Source organism: Lepidochelys olivacea, assembly GCF_965140295.1.
Source record: "Lepidochelys olivacea isolate rLepOli2 genome assembly, chromosome: 11".
Lineage (NCBI taxonomy): Eukaryota > Metazoa > Chordata > Testudines > Cheloniidae > Lepidochelys > Lepidochelys olivacea.
In genome coordinates, this window is record NC_140421.1 from 60,639,694 (window position 1) to 60,662,703 (window position 23,010).

The 23,010-nt window shown below is 43.6% G+C and overlaps 1 protein-coding gene across 3 annotated transcripts in view; it reads left to right on the top strand.

Annotated features, from left to right (window-relative positions):
- Nucleotides 1-23,010, top strand: part of BMPR2 (bone morphogenetic protein receptor type 2) — a 178,739-nt gene that overhangs the window by 105,111 nt on the left and 50,618 nt on the right. The window lies entirely within an intron of this gene.

The window sequence follows — 23,010 nt, forward strand, 5'->3', positions numbered from 1 at the left end:
GTAGCATAAGTGATAGTAGGAAGATGCAGCTAAAACCAAAGAGATGCTGCTTTGATTAAGATTTAGATAACAGTACTGCCAATAATCTCCAGAAATCTGAACTGATGAAATTTCATTGCCTTCACTTTGACAGAAAAGAGTGAGAATTAAAATAAGAGAAAAGATTTCTGTGCAAGATGAGTTTCCTCACTAGAATCTTCACAAACGATTCTAATCTGTTTTGTTTTTTAACTGTGTAATTTGTGACTATCAGCAGCTCTTGCCTGCAGTACGTTTTTCACACCACCCAACTTCATAGTGTCAGAGAACAGAAAAGAAAGGGGACTGTAAGAGAGCAATTTGTAATAATCCATGTCATGATTGCTATGCCAGCATCTTTTTGTCCTGTCAGCAAATTGAAATAGTGGGGCCTTGAGATGGCTAGTGTCATTCCCAAGAACCTGACCTGACAGGAAATCTGGAGCTAATTTTGTTGAATCACTCCTCAACAAAAAGAGGTAGAAAATTCCTGCAGTTTTAATGGCTTAGTCTATACTTCAGTACAGCCTTCTTCCCTGACCACATAATGCCCTTGTAAATAAGGCATTTTGTGAATATGGAGTTCTGGATTATTCATATCTACATAAAATTAATAGTGTACCTCTGGAAAATGGCTACTTTTTTTAATAAGACTTTTTCTTTGTTCACATCTGATTCTTGGTTTAGCCTAGAACAGGGGTGGGCAAACTTTTTGGCCCAAGGGGTTGCAAAACTGTATGGGAGGCTGTGCCTCCCCATACAGCCTGGCCCCTGCCCCCTATCTGCCCCCTCCCACTTCCCACCCCCTGACTGCCCCCCTCAGAACCCCCGACCCATCCAGCCCCCCCTGCTCCTTGTCCCCTGACCACCCCCTCCTAGGACCCCCACCCCTAACTACCCTTCCTGGGACCCCACCTCCTATCCACCCCCCCCCCCCAGCTCCCTGTCCCCTGACTGCTCTGCCCCCTATCCACACCCCCGCATGCTGACAGGCCCCCCCCGGGACTCCCACACCTATCCAACCCCCCTGATCCCCATCCCTGACCGACCCCCGCAGAACCCCTGACCCATCTGACAGGCCCCTCCTGGGACCCCCACCACTAACCTCCCCCCAGGGACCCGACCTGCTCCTTGTCCCCTCTCTGCCCCCTCCCATTTCCCGACCCCACCTCCTATCCAACCCCCCCGTCCTCTGACTGCCCCGCTCCCTATCCACACCCCCGCTCCATGACAGGCCCTCCGGGACTCCCACACCTATCCACCCTCCCCGTCCCCTGACAGCCCCCGCCCAGAACCTCTGCCCCATTCAACTGCTTCCTGTTCCCTGACTGCCCCCCAGAACCCTCTGCCACTTATCCGACCTCCCGGCCCCCTTACCATGCCACTCAGAGCGGCAGGAGCTCGCAGCTGTGCAGCCTGGCCAGAGCCAGCTATGCCACCCAGAGCGCTGGCAGCGCAGCGAACTGAGGCTGCGGGGGAGGAGGGACAGCAGGGGAGGGGCCGGGGGCTAGCCTCCCTGGTCGGGAGCTCAAGGGCCAGGCAGGACGGTCCCGCAGGCTGAATGTGGCCTGCGGGCCGTAGTTTGTCCACCTCTGGCCCTAGAACCTCTCCCTGTATGGCGTTGAAATTCTGTTAGGAATTCTACATGGATTTGACATACCAGATAGCAATATTTAAGGTTTTACAAAGAGAAAATTTATAAATCACATAAATCAAATGCTGAAGATTGCCTGTATGTCTGATAAACATGAGAAAATTTAGTTTTTCTCACATGTTTATCAGACACACAGGCAATCATCAGCGTTTCATTTATGTAATATAGGTAAGGTGATCCAACCCCATTTTCCTTGGATGTTGCTAAAATGAGAAATATACTTTTTTTCACTTCTCAATACATAATAAAATAGAACCATTTACCAGAGCATAGCTTAGAAAGTAGTGCCAAAATTTCAAAATATCCACTTCTGAAAGTAATTCTTATCCAGATTCCTTTAGTTCTAATGTAAAACACAACAAAATGTAAACATGTAGTAGATGTGGTTGCAAAGTTTAAGTAGTGTGAAAGATGAAGATTCATTTTGGAAACCTCATACTGCCAGATAGTAAGTCTTTTTCTTAGGCCAACCTGTTTTCATTCAAAATAGCTGATGCATGAAGGCTTCATACAAGACTTGGTTGCTACATAGTCATTCTCTTTCTTGTGGCTCTTTTTTTCTCCCTACATCAGTGTGATTTGATTTCTAGCAACTGGTACAATTGTTACAGTCTCCGTGGCACAAGATCAAACATGCAGTAACTCACTTATGCCAGAGCTGGGCAGGGAACAATTTTCCTATCTTGAGAAATGTTTTTGAATTTCAAAAAGTTTTCCCATCCCGAATTTGGGGAGACAGTCAAACATCTCAAAAATTTTCACGAACAATCGGGGGGAAAAAAAAAAAGTTGGCTCTGGTCAATGAAAACATTTTGTTTTGATAATTTCAAAAGATTTCTGTTTCAATCTTTTAAATTGTTTTTACTATAATTAGCTTACATTTTAAAATTAGTCATTTCCAAATATAAAAGGAACTTTTTATTTTGAAAAGGGTCATTCTGAGAATTTTGAATTTTTTTCCAAAGAATTTTCAAAACAAGAAGTTTGTCAAAACTGAATTTTTCTTGTGAGCAGATTTGGTTTAGACAGTTGGCATTTGCTGATGGAAGGATGTTTAGCTGAAAAATTCCCAACTAGCTCTGTTTACACCCTGATCCAGTAAAGCATTTAAACTTGTGCTTAACTTTAAGCGTGTAAATAATTCCACTGAAGTCAAAAACACGCTTAATTTTCTTGAGCGATTGGGATATTACATACATTTATAACATTCCGTTCAGGGCATTGAGAGGTATTCTTTTGGTGTACCTTTTCCTTTCATGCACAACAGAACAGGCACAAATAGAACTTTGTTTCATGTGATATTTTTCATACTCATGATATTCCAACGCACTATACAAAAAATGAGTTGAGCATTAATAAGTGTCCATGTAGGTAGTTATTAAGTACATGATATATCCAAGTTTTCAAAAGTGGCCTCTAATTCCTGGAATACCAAATATAAATTTGAAAAGTAGGTTGATTATTAATTAAGAGAATCTGAAAACATGACAGACATAAATAATTTAAAAGCTAGTTAGTTTAGAAAAGTGAGTTAATAATGCTTACAGGTACTGCCAGTGAGTCAGCCAATTTTATGGTTTAACAGTTGTGCTTGTGTTGCTTTTAAATTTTTTTTTCCCCCCTGTAGCTGTGTGTGAAAGACATGCACAAACTGACTATAGGGTAGTCAAATACACAAAGTAAAAAACCTGAAAAAATCGAGAAACTCTTTATTTTTCCTTGAACTTTCTCAGTTACAATAATTTTTGGTGTTACAAATAACAACAGTAGGTCAAAATTTTCAGCAAAAGGGGGATTTTATATTTAAGATTTTTAATCAAAAACTATTAAAAGTCTAAAAAAGTAGTTTTAAAATTTTACATACACAAGTTAGATATTCAAAGTTATTGTTCCCAAATAAACTGTAACAAATAGCCCTTGGGTAAGTGTAATATTTTGTTTAACTTTAATTATTTTATGCCTTTATGTTAAAACAAAATTTTAATTAAGATACAGTTAAAATGTTATTTTTCATCAAAGTTAGAATATACATTTGTTCTGGTAATGAGTACAAAAAATTTCAGGCCCATCATTTTTTGAAAGAAACTTTTATAAAGAATGAAAAATGAGAAATATAATAGATTGGTTCCTGAAATCACTGTGCAGTGGATTAAATTAGAGTTGATACAGGAGCCATTGCATTGAATTTTCTGACCATCATGCATGTAAAATCTCAGCTAACTAACTTTGCTTTTTTTTAAATAACCAAAAAGAAAAATAAGGTCCTGGAACGTTTATTTAACAGTTCAGTCGTTCATTTAAATAATCACACATTTGACTAGCGTTAATACCCACCCTTAATACTTTTAAGATAGTATGGGAAAGATCAAAGCCCAGCATTTTCAATTCAAATTTTGTATACTCTGTGGGTTGTAGTGCAATATATATTGCTGTATCCTGCCAGTATAAAGAATCCAAAATTGGGGATGCTTGTGTCCTTCAGATGCTAAGGGTGCAAGAAGAGTGAGGAATGACATTTATGCGAAGCCTGATTATTTATATCTACTGTTTATTGTTTTCAGTTATAGAAGTGTATAATGTCTTTTTAAAAAATCTACACTTTTTTGGAAAACATTTTATTTCACACTCTGATAAGTCAGACTTGATCAGCTGGATTTTCTTTACCAAAAAAGTAATAAAAAATAACGACTGATAGGGGGACAAAGTTTGACCGTGTGGTTAAAGGTTTCTAGAGATCTGGGATTGATTCCTGGACTCTGCCAAAGATTTCCTGTGTGATCTTGGGCAAGTCACTTAATCTCTCTGTGTCTCAATTCTATATTTGTAAAATTAGCATAATATTTCCCTGTCTCACTGAGTATTGTGAGAACAAATTCTTTAATATCTGAGTCACTTCTATACTATGATGTTCGAGTGCATATAAGTACTAGTATAGATAGAATAAGATTGTATCCTTGATCATACATATATTATCATAAAAAGGTTAAAATTACTAAAGCAATGAAATTCAATATTAAGATTGTGTTTCTGTAGCACATTCTGTTGGGTATATGATATATATTTCTAGTGTAGGGAAAAATGTGTTGATTTTTGTTCTTTTCATAATGAATGGCGACTTCAATTATAAGAGGATTTGGAAGGTTATTTAAAACAGTAGCATAAGGTGGTATTTATGTAAAAGTACTGACTAACTCCCATAGCAAAACAAGTAGGTGTTGCTCTGTTTTGGATTGCTGATTTAATGGTTTAACATTCCAGAGATGCATCATGACCTTCCTTTGCCTAGTGTCCTTACCACTAAAGTAAAACATTATTTGTGTGAGAGTGCATAAAAGTTTGTGAAAACTTTCTAAGAAAGCTGCACTTTTTTAATTTTTATAAAGTGAGTAGTTGGGTCAGGTTAGTGAAGGTGGAATCCTGGTGCTGCTCCTATTGTATGCAGTGTAGTTGTAGCTGTGTTGGTCCCAGGATTAGAGAAACAAGGTGGGTGAGGTAATAGCTATTATTTGACCAACTTCTGTTGGTGAGAGAGACACGCTTTCAAGACTTGAAAAAGAGCTGTGTGTGGCTCAAATGCTTTTTTCTCTCACCCACTGAAGTTGGTCCAATAAAAGATATTGTTGCTTCTATTGAAAGTTTAGAACTAGATCATTTAACTGTTGCCCTAATCCTGCTCACTCTCGCTTCTTATCTTGAACTGTTTTTCTTGAGAGTAGCATTTGATACTGGCTCCTCAAAATTGACACTCCTATCTATTTCAGTTTTTCAGCAAATGCAGAGCCTGAGCAATTACGTTCTCGAGTGATACTAGTTTTATACAGATGGAGCACTTCTCTCTATTTTGGTGGTGTTCTGTCTACTCAAAGACAGTGATCTGTCAATAAATGTGCTTCCTTATTTGAATTTTTTTCCTTTCCAATCCTCACGTGATAAATGGGCATGATTCAAAGTAAAGCGTACAGACTGCTGAAAAATGGTCAGTCTCTCATAGAGGAGAGAAGTAAAAGCAGGGTCCAAGTGGCATTCCACCCTTGATCTCTTGCAGTGTGTGAGAAGGATGGGGCCAAGTAAGATCTGTGCTTCAGCATGTGTATGTGGAGTGGGCCAAAGTCACAGGTTTATTTAATCTTTTCCGGGTTAAGAGTGTCAGGATGAGAAAGGGCCACCTTTCTGCCACTGCACCTGCTTGTCGTGGTGGGAAAGGACCAGACTAGAGAACACTGCTCATCCCTACTTTTCACTGGTTGTGGGGAGGATCTGACCTGTAGAAGCCACAACATCCTGCTTTTCTTCTTGGGAAGTGGTTGGAGGAAGGATTAAGCCACTTGTCTTTGTGCACTTGAGCGAGAGAGAGAGAAAGAGATTAGGCTGTTGGACACTATGATGAGTTTTCCCCCCCCCCCGGGTGCCACTGAGCCCTCTGACCAACCGGCCTCGGCTACTTCTCACATTGTGCTGCTGTAACAAGCTGCAGACCTGCTCCTGGTCCTACACTTCCTCCAGCATTCACACAGGTAGAGACACACCCAGCTGCAGTTACATGCAAGCTCTCTGACCAGCCACTGCATGAACAAACAATAGAGAGGCTACAGCCAAAATAGCCACCAGCTTCCCAGCCTAGGACCCCTCCCCCCATTGTATAAACCCAGCATTATGCCGTTTTTCACTGCACAGGGGTTAGTACAGTGTAAGATCATAGATTTCACACACACATACACCCCCATGTGGAGAGGAATATGCAACAGCATTTGCCACTTGCGCTACGATTTCCCATGCATTTCACTCAAACTCACTGGTTTAGATAAAGGAAAAAACAAGTTTATTAACTACAAAAGATAGATTTTAAGTTATTATAAGTGATAGCAAACAGATCAAAGCAGATTACCTAGTAAATAAAAAAAAGCAAACTAAGCTTAATATACTAGGTAGATTGGATGTGAATTAGCTATTTCTCACCCTGAGAGATAGTACAAGAAGGCTTGCAGATTCTTAAGGGACAAGCTGCACTTGCTTTATATTTTAGAATCCCCAGGTCTTTCATACATAGGTTAGAAATCCCTTTAGCCTGGATCCAGCACTTCTCCCAGTTCAGTCTTTTTTCCTCAGGTGTTTCCAGGAGTCCTCCTGTGTGGGGAGTGAAGAACAACAGATGATGTCACTCCCTGCCTTGTACAGCTTTAGCCTATGGCAGGAGCCCTTTTGTCCCACACTCAGTTTGTGGAAAAACAGAGACATCCCAAGATGGAGTCAGAGTCGTGTGGCTTGGTTACATGCCCTTGCATACCTTGCTGAGTCACAGCAGCCATTACTTACATGCTGTCTGGAACATTCATAGGAAGGTTAAGTTCTTCCAGGATCCATTGTCTTTGTTGATGGGCCATGAGCACTGTCTGGTTTCTTCATTATTGTATCAGAAAGGCTTGTTGTGGATGTCACCCAAAGTAAGCATGATTGAAATACAGGTACATAGTCAATATTCCTAACTTTAGATACAAAAATGATACTTGCATACAAATAGGATAATCATATTCAAAAACTCATAACTTTTCCAGTGACACCTCACATGACCCATCTTGGACAAAATGCATCATAAGTGTGCCATAATCATATCATCGTAATATCACTGTGAAGAATATGGGGTGCAGTGTCACAGACATCACACCTATTTTTTCTGCTCAATGAAAAGATGGGACAGAATGGATCATTGTCCTTTCCTCAGTGTCTTGCAAGGAAATGGCAGGTTGTAGGAGGGGTAATCTTGAAGTAGTACTTACTGGGGATGCTGAATGTCCTATGAAAAGGGAATTTGCCTAGAGAAAGCTAGGTGTTTCATATGAATGGACCATGCCTTTCATGTCTGAGTATCATGCACAGTGAAGATGAGTATCTTAGGGGGTGGTTACAGGTGAGTGCACATGGGTTTGGTATATGCATTTGCTAAGGGAAAGCATGCAGAGGGCAGCACATGGGAATAGAGCATAAGAAGGAGGTATCTTTGAGGGAGATTGTGGCACAATCCCTTTAGATTGTAAAATTGTTTTAAAAAATTGGTTTTCATTCTTTCTCAATTACTGATGAATAACTTTGCAACATTTTTTATACCTGGTCCTTAATCTTTTAACTGACTCTTCAATTTTTTTCTAATTTTTGTCTGAAAATTGAAAAATGGTTTAAAAATCTAAGAAGGTAGACTTGTTGCCAGGGGAACTAGAATGTGGGGGCCAAGTGGCAATGGCTCTCCCACTTTAGAAAGTGGCTGGGCCTGGCCCGTCCACTTTTTGCCATGAGCTTGGCCCCCTAAGTCTCCTCTTTTCGCCGAGGCCCTACTCTCTGGCCAGGTCATAACCTGGAGTCTGACCCGGGTAAGAGCAGCCCAGGGAGCCTGGGCAGCTGTGGGGAGTCGCGGATGCTCCATCTGCCGGGGGGGGGGAGGGGGCTGGGCCTGAGAGCAGCCCCCGGCTCATGTGCCTACCCTCTGGGCAACCCACATATGGCAGGTGGAGGGTCCACGGCTCCTCACAGCTGCCCTGGCAGCTCTTACCAGGGCCTGGCTGTGGCTCTAAAGCCCCCTGAGCCCCACCCCCAGGCCAGGCCAGAAGCTGGAGGTGTATTGGGGTAAGAGCCGGGGGAGCTGTGGGGAGCTACAGAGAGCTGTGGGGAGCTACAGAGCCTCCATCTGCCCTGGGCTGAGGGTTTAGGGAGTGGGGACATGAGCCTGGGGCTGTTCTCGGGTCCTCCACCCTGGGCAGGTGCAGGGGTCCAGGCTCCCTGGCCCAGCTCCGGCTTCTGGCTTGGCCGGGGAGGACCTCAGGGGAACAGGAAGGGTCGGGGTGTGGCCGCTTTTAAGAAGAATCCATTGCCCCAGCTTGTTGCCATTGGTTATTTGATTATAAGAAGTAAATTTAAAAGGTTTTCTGTTTTTTAACATGGGATGCAGACTGAGTGCATTGATCAGAGTCTGACCATGTTTAGGAAGCACAAAATCAGGACATGCTAATTAAGACATCGAGGGTGGACATTGAATGTGAGTAAAAAGGTTTCAGCATGTGGGTTTAAGAAAGGGGGGTACAAATGGAAGAGATAAGAATGCTGACAGGGAGCCAGAGTGGAGCAGGTTAAGGCAGTTCAGTATCCACCTACATGTTTATACCGAGATGGGATAAAATCCAGCTTTTTCAGAACCAGCAAAAATACTTCAGACAGTCTCTCAGAACCAGGATACCTGGTCACATGAGTCAGGTAACTTCAATTAATGATTGCAGTTAGAAGTGGATCTACCAAAAGCTGAATATCTCTTAAAGATTGACTTCAGCAGCATTTAATGTTTTAACCATATAAGAACACAAGTGTCTCAACATCAAACATATCTTTACTGAATCTAAAATAGAAGCTTTGTGTGCAACTGTAGTCGTAACATTTGAAATGTTGTAAGCTGTGAAGACAGAACTTCCTGTAGACAGAAAAACTAAAGTCTGTGTAGAGGAATGTTGTTACAAATATATATATGCATTAAAGATCAAAATGCTGATAACAGACACAATATATTTATCTCAGTTTTGTTTGTAAAAGTGGGAACATTTCAAAGACATTTTTTGTAAAGGCATTTCACTTTGTGAATAAATTCCCTATTTATTGCTTTATCAATCTGCTGTTTTCATTTCATTTGATAAATGAGAGCAGCACAATGTGTCTGTTTAATCAGGGCTGTATCAGCAGAAATCAGTAGTATGGTATAACACTGAGTTCAAAGAAAATGGACCTTACCAGTATTCGTCAGAAAATATATTGGAAACTGAAAGAGAGCTGTGGGTAATAGAGGGTAGGATTTGACAGTTACTTTGATATAACTTGCCTTGATATAACCTTGATTTGTGCGTCTGATGACAGAGGTGAAGTCAGATTTGTTTTTAAAGTATAAAAAAAATTGTTTCTACTGTTTTAGTTTTGATTTCTTACTTAGACCCTAATCCTGCAAGCACACATGTGCTTAACTTTAAGCATTTAAATGGTCTCTTTGACATCACTGCGTTAGATTGGGGCAGGGACCAAGTTGTCTTGTGTGTCTCTAAAGTGCTACACATTCCTTTAACACTGTACAGACATATCTCCATTTCTACAATGATCAATACCCCCCACAACACACCTTTCAAGATTCTTGGGTCCTACACATGCCTCTCACAACATGTGATATACCTCATCCAGTGCATCGCTTATAGACAGTCCCCCAAACTGAATCAAATACCAGCAACTACACACCACACAACAAAAACACCAACCCAGGGACCAAACCCTGCTACAAACCCTCGTGCCAACTCTGTCCACATAGCTATTCAAGAGACACCATCATAGGACCTAACCACATTAGCCACACCATCCGGGGCTCGTTCACCTGCACATCTACCAATGTGATATATAACTTCATGTCCTTTATAATGTTCAAAGGGAAGGCAATTTCAAAGTAGTGCACCATGTATTTGGACTGGAATGTTGCGACTTTTGTGTTAAATCTTAGTTCTGGTTGGAGTGTGTGTTACAGTCAGTCTCGGAGAAAGCCCTACTTCCTGTGCAAACAAGCATTGCCCTTGTTTTAGAAAGTTCCATTGGTTCTGAGGAGAAAGTCCCAGAAGGTGAGGCAATCTTTTAGGTATGCTCAGCCAATGCCATTTAGTGCTTTGAAAATAAGGACTGATTTAATACATTTACATTTAACAATGTGTTCAGTGGGCAGCCAGCAGAGAGAGCAGAGAGCACCACAGCAAGCTACTTTGGTACTTTGGTAATGTGCATAGCTGATTAGGAGTGCTACTTCATTCTGCACTGATTGCAGTTTTTCTTGAAGCTGATGCTTTCAAGCCCAAATAAATTGTGTTTTTATAATCCAGACAGGAGGTGATGAAGGCACTCACTAAAAGCTTCACCAGTGACCCCCTGTACATAATTGTGCTATTAAAATCCCTGCTGACAAAAAGGGAGAGATTCAAGAAAGATCAAGGGAAAAAAATATACTTGTGGTTTTTATATTTTGCAGAGTATATGTACAGCTGTTGATTATATTTTAATTGTTTAAAGAACTATTATTAATCATATTCTGAATAGCAGTGCAGAGAAGAGCAAGATTCCTAATTCTATAAATTCACTTGAAGGGCCTGAGCAACATGCCAAAATAATAACTGAACATAAACATTCTAAAGAGCTGTGCCCATGTCCTGCCTGCCACCACTGGTACTAGTGCAGCAGTTACACATGTTGCACAGGAAACTGCACTGGGAATGTCATCTAGGAACTGTTAGCGCAACTGTAGTTATACAGGGTAAGAGAGACCAGAGCTGTGCCATACCTGACAGATGGCCCCGACGTTCAGTCTCCATACCCAGAGGCACCATGGGGGATAGGCAGTCCCCCAACTCCCAGAGAGGAGGGGCAGAGCCAGGCTGCGGTCTTCCATCCGCCCTGTAAATTCTCTTGCCTCAGCAGTCCATTCCCTCTACCTCTTTGGTATTTTATGGAGGAAGAGCCCCTGACCTTCTTGGAAAAGAGAGCGTGCCAGCCTGACCTAAAGCAGGAAATCTTTTTATCTTGGAACTCTTAAATGTGAAGATAGGTCTTAACAATTCTCAGAAGGTTTGGTTACTCTGCACTGCTTTTGTTCCCAAATGGCTAATTATATAAAACATAGAAGTGTCAGCATCAAGAAATGAGGACCAACAAATCTAAATCAAAGCCATCACCTTCAGCCCCCAACTAAAACCTCTCCAACGCATCATCAAGGATCTACAACCTATCCTGAAGGACGATCCCTCACTCTCACAGATCTTGGGAGACAGGCCAGTCCTTGCTTACAGACAGCCCCCCAACCTGAAGCAAATACTCACCAGCAACCACACAACAGAACCACTAACCTAGGAACCTATCCTTGCAACAAAGCCCGTTGCCAACTATGTCCGCATATCTATTCAGGGGACACCATCATAGGGCCTAATCACATCAGCCACACTATCAGAGGCTCGTTCACCTGCACATCTACCAATGTGATATATGCCATCATGTGCCAGCAATGCCCCTCTGCCATGTACATTGGTCAAACTGGACAGTCTCTACATAAAAGAATAAATGGACACAAATCAGACATCAAGAATTATAACATTCAAAAACCAGTCGGAGAACACTTCAATCTCTTTGGTCACTCGCTTATAGACCTAAAAGTTGCAATTCTTCAACAAAAAAAACTTCAAAAACAGACTCCAACAAGAGACTGCTGAATTGGAATTACTTTGCAGACTGGATACAATTAACTTAGGCTTGAATAGAGACTGGGAGTGGATGGGTCATTACACAAAGTAAAACTATTTCCCTATGTTTATCCTCCCCTAACCCCCCCCCACACACCCCACTGTTCCTCAGACATTCTTGTCAACTGCTGGAAATGGCCCACCTTGATTATCACTACAAAAGGTCCCCCCCCCACTCTCCTGCTGCTAATAGCTCATCTTAAGTGGTCACTCTCCTTACAGTGTGTATGGTAACACCCATTGTTTCATGTTCTCTATGTATATAAATCTCCCCACTGTATTTTCCACTGAATGCATCTGATGAAGTGAGCTGTAGCTCACGAAAGCTTATGCTCAAATAAATTTGTTAGTCTCTGAGGTGCCACAAGTACTCCTTTTCTTCTTCCAACAAATCTACTCATTCAACCTGGCTACTCTAGAGAGATTGATGTTCAGGAAACAAGAAGAACTTGATGGATTCAGAAAAATATGATATTTATTTTTGACAGTAACAGTCTGACATACATTTGAATATGTATGAAGTATCTATGTTGCTATGAGATGCTCTAGATTAGTTTTTATATAGAGCTTGCATATTCTTCTATTTATTTGTATTGTTTCTTTCCTTGTTCTCTTTTTCTTCTTCTCCTGTACTTCAATCAAGTATTATTCTTCCCCGTCATCTTGCTTTTCTTCTGTTCTCTTCATTTGGAAGTCTTAGGAATATTGTTTTACTTATTCATTGAAATTTGCTTTTGTTGGTATGCGCTATTCTTTATATTTATTTTGGTTATTATAGTGTATTTATAAAGTCATAAATAAAAAGAACAGGGCTCAGTTGCTATAGAAACTAAAATCCAATCATTTTAGGGCTAGTCTACACTGGCAATGCTAAAGCGCTGCCACGAAAGTGCTTTAACATACCTCGTGTGGTCACGGCGCAGCGCTCTAAAAAACCCACCACCAGCGCTGGTAGCTACGCCCCTCGTGGAGTACTGTCTACACCGGTGCTTTACAGCACTGAAACTTGCTGTGCTGAGGGGGGTGTTTTTTCACACCCCTGAGCAAGAAAGTTGCAGTGCTGTAAATTGTCAGTGAGACAAGCCCTTAGTAAAGTGTGTGAGAGAAACTTGTCCTTGTTGCAGTTTCCACTAGTACTGGCTTAGGAATGGGAAGTCTGATTATTCAGGCTGTTAGAAACCTGCAGAATGTTTTCCTACCTGGGGATGCTTGCTACTATCATAATGGACACAGATCTTTTTAGAGACAACATTTTTTCTGGTGCATGTTTGTTTAGCGGGCTCTTGTGTTTATTTTTAAGAAATCTTGTTTGATTTCACCAGTTCATTAAAGAACATTGCAGTGTTTGTTCATGATTTAAAAATTTTTAAGGAACAGATATGTGCTTTATCTTAAAATCTAATCTATAAAAGAATAAACGAATGTGTCTTGTGGATGGTTCATATAGTGCATATCCATACAAATACAGGGCCACAGCTTTTAAGAGCCTAATTCTTTAGATAACTTTAGCAGCATGAGATGTATGTCTAAACAGGGTGAATTATGAATTAAGCCCCCAAGGGCATGTGCAGAAACTGAAAGAGGAAAGGTGTAGGACAGGGTTTCTCCAACTTCATTGCACCATGACCCCTTTCTGACAATAAAAATTACTACATGGCCCCGGGAAGGGGGACCAAAGCCTGAGCCCCACCGCCCCAGGCGGGGGGGAGGCAAAGTCCAAGCCCTGCCATCGTGGAGGGTGCCGAAGCTTGAGGGCTTCAGGTCTGGGGGGGGGCCCAGCCCTGAGCCCCAGCAAGTCTAACACCAGCCCTGGCAATCCCATTAAAACGGGGTTGTGACCGACTCTGGTGTCCTGACCCACAGTTTAAGAACCACTGCTATAGGAGAAAGAAGAGACCCTTTCAAATGTGTTACTAAGCATTATATACCTCATTAAAAAAAATCACTATTGTAACCATGGTTAACATGACTCATGCTCCTTGTCCAATCCACATCTATTCCTTACCTTTTTCATGTGTTTTTTAAGATAAAGATAGAGGCTGGGATTTTCAGAGGAGCCTAATGGAGTTCAGTGTTCAGATCCCATTGAATCTGAATAGGACATAACCACTTAATTCCTTTAAGCTCCTTTGAATAGCCCAATCAGACTGATTACATATTTCCAGACTACCAGTCTTTTTTTCAGTTAGCAACCCAGTTCTGCTGAGTGCCTTCTGTCTGGTTCAGAGGATGTTTACCTCCCATGAATTTGCACAGAAATTGAGGACACTCGGCATCTCAAAAGATTGGTTTCAATCCTGCTCCCATCATAGCAAAAGGCAGAACACCTATTTCCATACCATTACTGTGCTAGTAAAACACCTCCTGTCCATATGTAAAACTTCTTACAATAGTGCACAGATATACACACAACCTCAAAGTTATACTTCGTCCGAGCAAGACTCAAGCACCATCCTGCATCATCAGGTCACTGCAGCATTGTAACACTTGGACAGGAAATGTAAGTGTTGGAATTGCAGTAATAAGGCTAATTCTAGCGGTGTAGCCAGACAATGTTCCTGCTTACCCAGGTGGTGGCTCAGAGTTCTGGCTTTGCCACCAGTCAACCTATTCACCAATTGTATGTACATGGCTGAGTCAATATTCAGCTGATCTTTGCTCTGTCCAACCCTATTCTTCATTTGGAGCAATTTAGGATGCTCTTTCTTGGTCTTGGCTCTCTCTTTACTCACTCACCACATGTGTAACAAAGGGATGCAGAAATAGGTTTGCCAAGTACAACTTTATTTATATTTTGTAAAACAGGTATACTTTTAAAAATATATATATACTTTTTATCCCATGGAGTTTCACCTGGAAAACAGAGAGAAAAAGTCACAGGTTAATGAGCAGACTAAGGGTATGTCTACACTACGAAATTAGGTCGAATTTATAGAAGTCGGTTTTTTAGAAATTGGTTTTATATATTCGAGTGTCTGTGTCCCCACAGAAAATGCTCTAAGTGCATTAAGTGCATTAACTCAGCGGAGTGCTTCCACAGTACCGAGGCAAGCGTCAACTTCCGAAGTGTTGCACTGTGGGTAGCTATCCCACAGTTCCCGCAGTCTCCGCTGCCCATAGGAATTCTGGGTTGAGATCCCAATGCCTGATGGGGCTAAAACATTGTCGCGGGTGGTTCTGGGTACATATTGTCAGGCCCCCGTTCCCTCCCTCCCTCCGTGAAAGCAGCAGCAGACAATCGTTTCGCGCCTTTTTTCTTGAGTTACCTGTGCAGACGCCATACCACGGCAAGCATGGAGCCCGCTCAGGTAACCATCACTGTATGTCTCCTGGGTGCTGGCAGACGTGGTACTGCATTGCTACACAGCAGCAGCAACCCATTGCCTTGTGGCAGCAGACGGTACAATAGGACTGGTAGCCGTCATCATCATGTCCGAGGTGCTCCTGGCCGACGTGGCCTGGGCAGACATGGGTGCAGGGACTACATTAGAAGTGACTTGACCAGGTCATTCTCTTTAGTCCTGTAGTCAGTCCTATTGAACCATCTTATGGTGAGCAGGCAGGTGATACGGATTGCTAGCAGTCCTACTGTACCATCTTCTGCCGGGCAGGCAAGAGGTGAGGATGGCTAGCAGTCCTATTGTACCATCTTCTGCCGAGCAGCCATGAGATGTGGATGGCTTGCAGTCCTTCTGCACCGTCTGCTGCCAGCCAAAGATGTAAAAGTTAGATGGAGTGGATCAAAACAAGAAATAGACCAGATTTGTTTTGTACTCATTTGCTTCCCCCCCACCCCCCGTCTAGGGGACTCATTCCTCTCGGTCACACTGCAGTCACTCACAGAGAAGGTGCAGCGAGGTAAATCTAGCCATGTATCAATCAGAGGCCAGACCAACCTGCTTGTTCCAATAAGAACAATTACCTAGGTGCACCATTTCTTATTGGAACCCTCCATGAAGTCCTGCCTGAAATACTCATTGATGTAAAGCCACTCCCTTTGTTGATTTTAATTCCCTGTAAGCCATGTCGTCAGTCGCCCCTCCCTCCGTCAGAGCAACAGTAGATAATCGTTCCGCGCCTTTTTTCTGTGCGGACGCCATACCAAGCCAAGCATGGAGGCCTCTCAGCTCACTTTGGCAATTAGGAGCACATTAAACACCACACGCATTATCCAGCAGTATATGCAGCACCAGAACCTGGCAGAGCGATACCGGGCAAGGAGGCGACATCAGCGCGGTCACGTGAGTGATCAGGACATGGACACAGATTTCTCTGAAAGCATGGGCCCTGCCAATGCATGCATCATGGTGCTAATGGGGCAGGTTCATGCTGTGGAACACCGATTCTGGACTCGGGAAACAAGCACAGACCTGGTGGGACCGCATAGTGTTGCAGGTCTGGGACAATTCCCAGTGGCTGCGAAACTTTCGCATACATAAGGGCACTTTCATGGAACTTTGTGACTTGCTTTCCCCTGCCCTGAAGCACATGAATAGCAAGATGAGAGCAGCCCTCACAGTTGAGAAGCGAGTGGCAATAACCCTGTGGAAGTTTGCAACATCAGACAGCTACCGGTCAGTTGGGAATCAATTTGGAGTGGGCAAATCTACTGTGGGGGCTGCTGTGATGCAAGTAGCCCACGCAATCAAAGATCTGCTGATATCAAGGGTAGTGACCCTGGGAAATGTGCAGGTCATAGTGGATGGCTTTGCTGCAATGGGATTGCCTAACTGTGGTGGGGCCATAGACTGAACCCATATCCCTATCTTGGCACCAGAGCACCAAGCCGGCAAGTACATAAACCACAAGGGGTACTTTTCAATAGTGCTGCAAGCTCTGGTGGATCACAAGGGTCGTTTCACCAACGTCAACGTGGGATGGCCGGGAAAGGTACATGACGCTCGCATCTTCAGGAACTCTGGTCTGTTTCAAAAGCTGCAGGAAGGGACTTTCTTCCCAGACCAGAAAATAACGGTTGGGGATGTTGAAATGCCTATAGTTATCCTTGGGGACCCAGCCTACCCCTTAATGCCATGGCTCATGAAGCCGTACACAGGCAGCCTGGACAGTAGTCAGGAGCTGTTCAGCTACAGGCTGAGCAAGTGCAGAATGGTGGTAGAATGTGCATTTGGACGTTTAAAGGCACGCTGGCGCAGTTTACTGACTCGCTTAGACCTCAGCAAATCCAATATTCCCACTGTTATTACTGCTTGCTGTGCGCTTCACAATATCTGTGAGAGTAAGGGGGAGACATTTATGGCCGGGTGGGAGGTTGAGGCAAATCGCTTGGCTGCTGGTTACGCGCAGCCAGACACCAGGGCTGTTAGAAGAGCACAGGAGGGCACGATATGCATCAGAGAAGCTTTGAAAACCAGTTTCATGACTAGCCAGGCTACGGTGTGAAAGTTCTGTTTGTTTCTCCTTGATGAAACCCCCCACCCCTTGGTTCACTCTACTTCCCTGTAAGCTAACCACCCTCCCCTCCTCCCTTCGATCACCGCTTGCAGAGGCAATAAAGTCATTGTTGCTTCACATTCATGCATTCTTTATTCATCACACAAATAGGGGGATGACTACCAAGGTAGCCCAGGAGGGGTGGTGGAGGAGGGAAGGAAAATGCCACACAGCACTTTAAAAGTTTACAACTTTAAAATTTATTGAATGCCAGCCTTCTGTTTTTGGGCAATCCTCTATGGCGGAGTGGCTGGTTGGCTGGTGCCCCCCCCCCCCGCGTTCTTGGGCGTCTGGGTGTGGAGGCTATGGAACTTGGGGAGGAGGGCGGTTGGTTACACAGGAGCTGTAGTGGAAGTCTGTGCTCCAGCTGCCTTTGCTGCAGCTCAACCATACACTGGAGCATACTGGTTTGATCCTCCAGCAGCCTCAGCATTGAATCCTGCCTCCTCTCATCATGCTGCCGCCACATTTGAGCTTCAGCCCTGTCTTCAGCCCACCACCTCTCCTCCCGGTCATTTTGTGCTTTCCTGCACTCTGACATTATTTGCCTCCACGCATTCGTCTGTGCTCTGTCAGTGTGGGAGGACAGCATGAGCTCAGAGAACGTTTCATCACGAGTGCGTTTTTTTTTCTTTCTAATCTTCACTAGCCTCTGGGAAGGAGAAGATCCTGTGATCATTGAAACACATGCAGCTGGTGGAAAAAAACAAAGGGACAGCGGTATTTAAAAAGACACATTTTATAAAACAGTGGCTACACTCTTTCAGGGTAAACCTTGCTGTTAACATTACATACATAGCACATGTGTTTTCATTACAAGGTCGCATTTTGCCTCCCCCCACCGCGTGGCTACCCCCTCAATCTTCCCCCCTCCATGTGGCTAACAGCGGGGAACGTTTCTGTTCAGCCACAGGCAAACAGCCCCCAGGAACGGGCACCTCTGAGTGTCCCCTGAAGAAAAGCACCCTATTTCAACCAGGTGACCATGAATGATATCTCACTCTCCTGAGGATAACACAGAGAGAGAAAGAACGGATGTTGTTTGAACGCCAGCAAACATACACTGCAATGCTTTGTTGTACAGTGATTCCCGAGTACGTGTTACTGGCCTGGAGTGGTAAAGTGTCCTACCATGGAGGACGCAATAAGGCTGCCCTCCCCAGAAACCTTTTGCAAAGGCTTTGGGAGTACATCCAGGAGAGCCGCGAATGCCAGGGCAAATTAATCCTTTCCCATGCTTGCTTTTAAACCATGTATAGTATTTTAAAAGGTACACTCACCGGAGGTCCCTTCTCCGCCTGCCGGGTCCAGGAGGCAGCCTTGGGTGGGTTTGTGGGGTACTGGCTCCAGGTCCAGGGTGAGAAACAGTTCCTGGCTGTCAGGAAAACCGGTTTCTCCGCTTGCTTGCTGTGAGCTATCTACAACCTCCTCCTCATCATCATCGTCCCCAAAACCTGCTTCCGTGTTGCCTCCATCTCCATTGAAGGAGTCAAACAATACGGCTGGGGTAGTGGTGGCTGAACCCCCTAAAATGGCATGTAGCTCATCATAGAAGCGGCATGTTTGGGGCTCTGACCCGGAGCGGCCGTTGGCCTCTCTGGTTTTCTGGTAGGCTTGCCTCAGCTCCTTAAGTTTTCATGCGGCACTGCTTCGGGTCCCTGTTATGGCCTCTGTCCTTCATGCCCTGGGAGATTTTGACAAAGGTTTTGGCATTTCGAAAACTGGAACGGAGTTCTGATAGCACGGATTCCTCTCCCCATACAGCGATCAGATCCCGTATCTCCCGTTCGGTCCATGCTGGAGCTCTTTTGCGATTCTGGGACTCCATCATGGTCACCTCTGCTGATGAGCTCTGCATGGTCACCTGCAGCTTGCCAGGCTGGCCAAACAGGAAATGAGATTCAAAAGTTCACGGTTCTTTTCCTGTCTACCTGGCCAGTGCATCTGAGTTGAGAGCGCTGTCCAGAGCGGTCACAATGGAGCACTCTGGGATAGCTCCCGGAGGCCAATACTGTCTAATTGTGTCCACAGTACCCCAAATTCGACCCGGCAAGGCCGATTTAAGCGCTAATCCACTTGTCAGGGGTGAAGTAAGGAAATCGATTTTAAGAGCCCTTTAAGTTGAAATGAGGGGCTTCGTCTTGTGGACGGGTGCAGGTTTACATCGATTTAACACTGCTAAATTCGACCTAAAGTCCTAGTGTAGACCAGGGCTTAGATGAACAAACACAAGTTCAGACGCACCCATTCTCCTGCTCTTCCCAGTGTAGGTATTTTTCTGAGGTGAGGACAGTTGCTATAGTAGTCTCTGTGCTGCTTTAGTAGCATCTCCTATTGACCTAAGATCTGAAAGAAAGAACACAGTTAAAGGTTATGCAACTTCTCATGCTCATTCCTTATATCCAAAGTGCATCCACTTTCCTTTTACCTCCCCCCGTAAAAGAATGACACATTCCCAGGAACCTCATTGCACTAGCTGTCAGAGGACGCCACAGTGAGAGACATGGAGGAATGTCTTCCCATTTGGACACAAGTCCTGATACTCCTGCCTCTGGAACCTAGTGGAAAACAAGAGAGAGAAAACTTAGTACAGCTGCGATACAAAGCACAAAAAGCCCAACCACAATGAAATGAAAAATAGAAAGCTATTTGAAAATATCAAATAAACAAACTGGAAGAATAGAAGTAAGCTTCTTTGCCTTTCTGAGCACTGCTAGCACACCCATGGTCAGTCTTGTCAGCAGCTGTAGTTTAGACATACCCTGAAGTATTTACATTTGCGTGGATATAGCAAGGCATACCCCTGTCTTCACAAGACGTAACCAGACCCAACACGATTCAGAGAGACCCTCCATTGGAGCAAACCAAAAATATGAGTAGATGTAAATATACACTGTAGACCAGGGGTGGGCAAACTTTTTGGCCTGAGGGCCACATCGGGGTTCCAAAATTGTATGGAGGGCCGGGTAGGGAAGGCTGTGCCTCCCCAGACAGCCTGGCCCTCTCCCCCTATCCACCCCCTCCCACTTCCCACCCCCTGACTGCCCCTCTTAGAACTCTGGACCCATCCAATCCCCCCTGCTCCTTGTCCCCTGACTGCTTCCCCCTCCCGGGACCCCATTTTCTATCCTACCCCCCCTTTCCCTGTCACCTGACCCCCTCTGCCCCATCCAACTGCCCACTGCTAACTGTCCCCTGGCTGCCCCCCGGGACTCCCTGCCCCTTATCCAACCATCCTCCCCCCCCGCCGGCTCCCTGCCCCCTTACCATGCCGCTCAGAGCAGCATGTCTGGCAGCTGCACCGCCCGGCCAGAGCCCACCGTGCTGCCTGCCAGGAGCTTGCAGCCCTGCCGCCCAGAGTGCTGGCGGCATGGTGAGCTGAGGCTGCAGGGGAGATGGGACAGCAGGGGAAGGGCTGGCAGCTAGTCTCCCCAGCCAGGAACTCAAGGGCTGGGCAGGGCGGTCCCGTCGGCCGTAGTTTGCCCACCTCTGATGTAGACCAAAGGCACTATGCATCCTCTCCAGAGAGCTGTGTCAAGAATTTTGGCAGAGATGCACTAATCCACAAGCCCTGCAACTCTTACAAGAGTGTTGTATGTCATTTCAGTGCACTTTGTGTGCCTGAAACTTGATAAATAGTGTGGATGCACTGGTCAGTGGTGCAGTTCTATACTGCAGACATGGCATTACTGTATCATTTCTTTAAAAATGTTTGTCTTACCATTTCTGCTGGGTGCTTTTATTTTGCTGTAATTACACATAAAAAGAAATATCTTGCTCCTGTTTAAAAAACAATTGCTGAACATAAATGTAGAAATAAAAAGTTAGACACATGTCATTAGTGTGACTGTGATAGACCTAACCTCTTTTTATATTGATAGCTGTATTTTTAAAATGTATTTAATTCCATATTGTCATTAGTTGTTAGTGTCAAGGCCTTGGTGTTTTTAACTTTAATTTTTGGTAAAAGGTGTGTGTTTTAACCATATTACAGGAATGCAGTCAGGTGTCCTACTCAATGAACACTGTTATTCTATACTTTTAGATACATATTAGATGCAAATCTAGAACAGTCATGTCACTTCCATGACCTATTTATATCTTTACCACATTTTTTATTTGTCCTTAAATGTGTGGAGGGAGGGAGGAAGAAGAAGAGGGCACAAATATAACAATCCCCAAATGGAGATCAGATAAATTTATAATCCTCCTTTTTAATGGATTCTCAGAGTTAGTATTTTCCCTTTGATGATTTTTGACACAGTGCTGAAACGAGAGTTTCAGTTTTTCAGACTGCTGACTGTATTGTATGGTCACTGGCTGACACATTCAGTAATTTAAATCAGTTAAACAGAATCAGGAAATGAATGACCAGTTGTCTCTGAATCTTTTGTCTGAGAGGTAAATTAAGAATGTTTCTCTTGAACTTAGCTAAAAGGTTAACCTCTAATGAGACAGGTCCTTGACAGACCTGGGCAGAGCTTGCTAAGTCTTTGAGAGGAAATAAGAGACCAGATTTCGCATTTTCAGCAGCAGACTGCCAGTAGTTATCATATCATTGCAGGTGTGTAATGTCAGTGTGAGAGTATACAACAAGCAAATACATGTAAAAGAAATTTATGAGATTTTTTTGAATATCTTTCTGAGGCATTCCAGTGACATTTTTCTTTTCATAATTTTGTTTTATTTTATGAACATGTCAATTAAATTAGATTGGTTTCCAAATTAAGAGAAAAGATATAAAGCCATGCAGAGACAAGAGGTGAAAAGGACTTGGAGTGCTACAGTGCATGTTGTGAAGATTATAATGAAGATTAACATTTCCTAATGGAAAAAATTCCAAGGTTGTAAATTCTTTATCTCGTTTATAGTGTTTCAGACAGATTTGATCAGCGTGAAACATGATACAAAAGTTGTTAATGTGTATAGCTTCCCCCCACCCTATGTTGCACTGGCTCCTCCATTGAATTGGTGCAGCGTTATATGTATAAATACTAGTTTAGACAATAATGAGTAGGATGAGGATAGAGGGCAGCTGAGTCCTGCATGAAGGAGAACACAGCTGGGTGGCCACGATATTATTCTCACAAGAAGTAGTATTACCTACTGTAGGGGAGTGCATGGCTAAGTACTTAATTAGCAGGATGAGGATAACACGTTATTCCCTGTCTCTCTAGATAAACCCATTTTCTGCCCAAACCCTGCTTCTTACTTAACGGATGCTTGCAAGAGAGAAAAGTGTATGGGGCAGCGTGGATGGGGTTTGATACTTATTACCAGTCAGCATCAAGAATGCAGATCATCACTTGATTTTGCTTGCAGCCATTTACAGCCTCCACTTACGCTAGAGCTGAAGTACCTCAATCTTGCACATTTTACAAGGATCAGTCAAAATGGTACAAAAAGTTGATACTGAACATGCTCAATTCAATTAACAATGATAAACCTTTATTGTGTGTTTGAAATCATAGCAGTTGCATTGATGTACTGGCTCCTTGTGTTGTTATGATGTCTGTCAAAGTGTCTGGTACATTTATTTAGGTACCATTACACTGTCAGTAGACAAATGTTTTTGTCTTATAATGTAGCCATTAA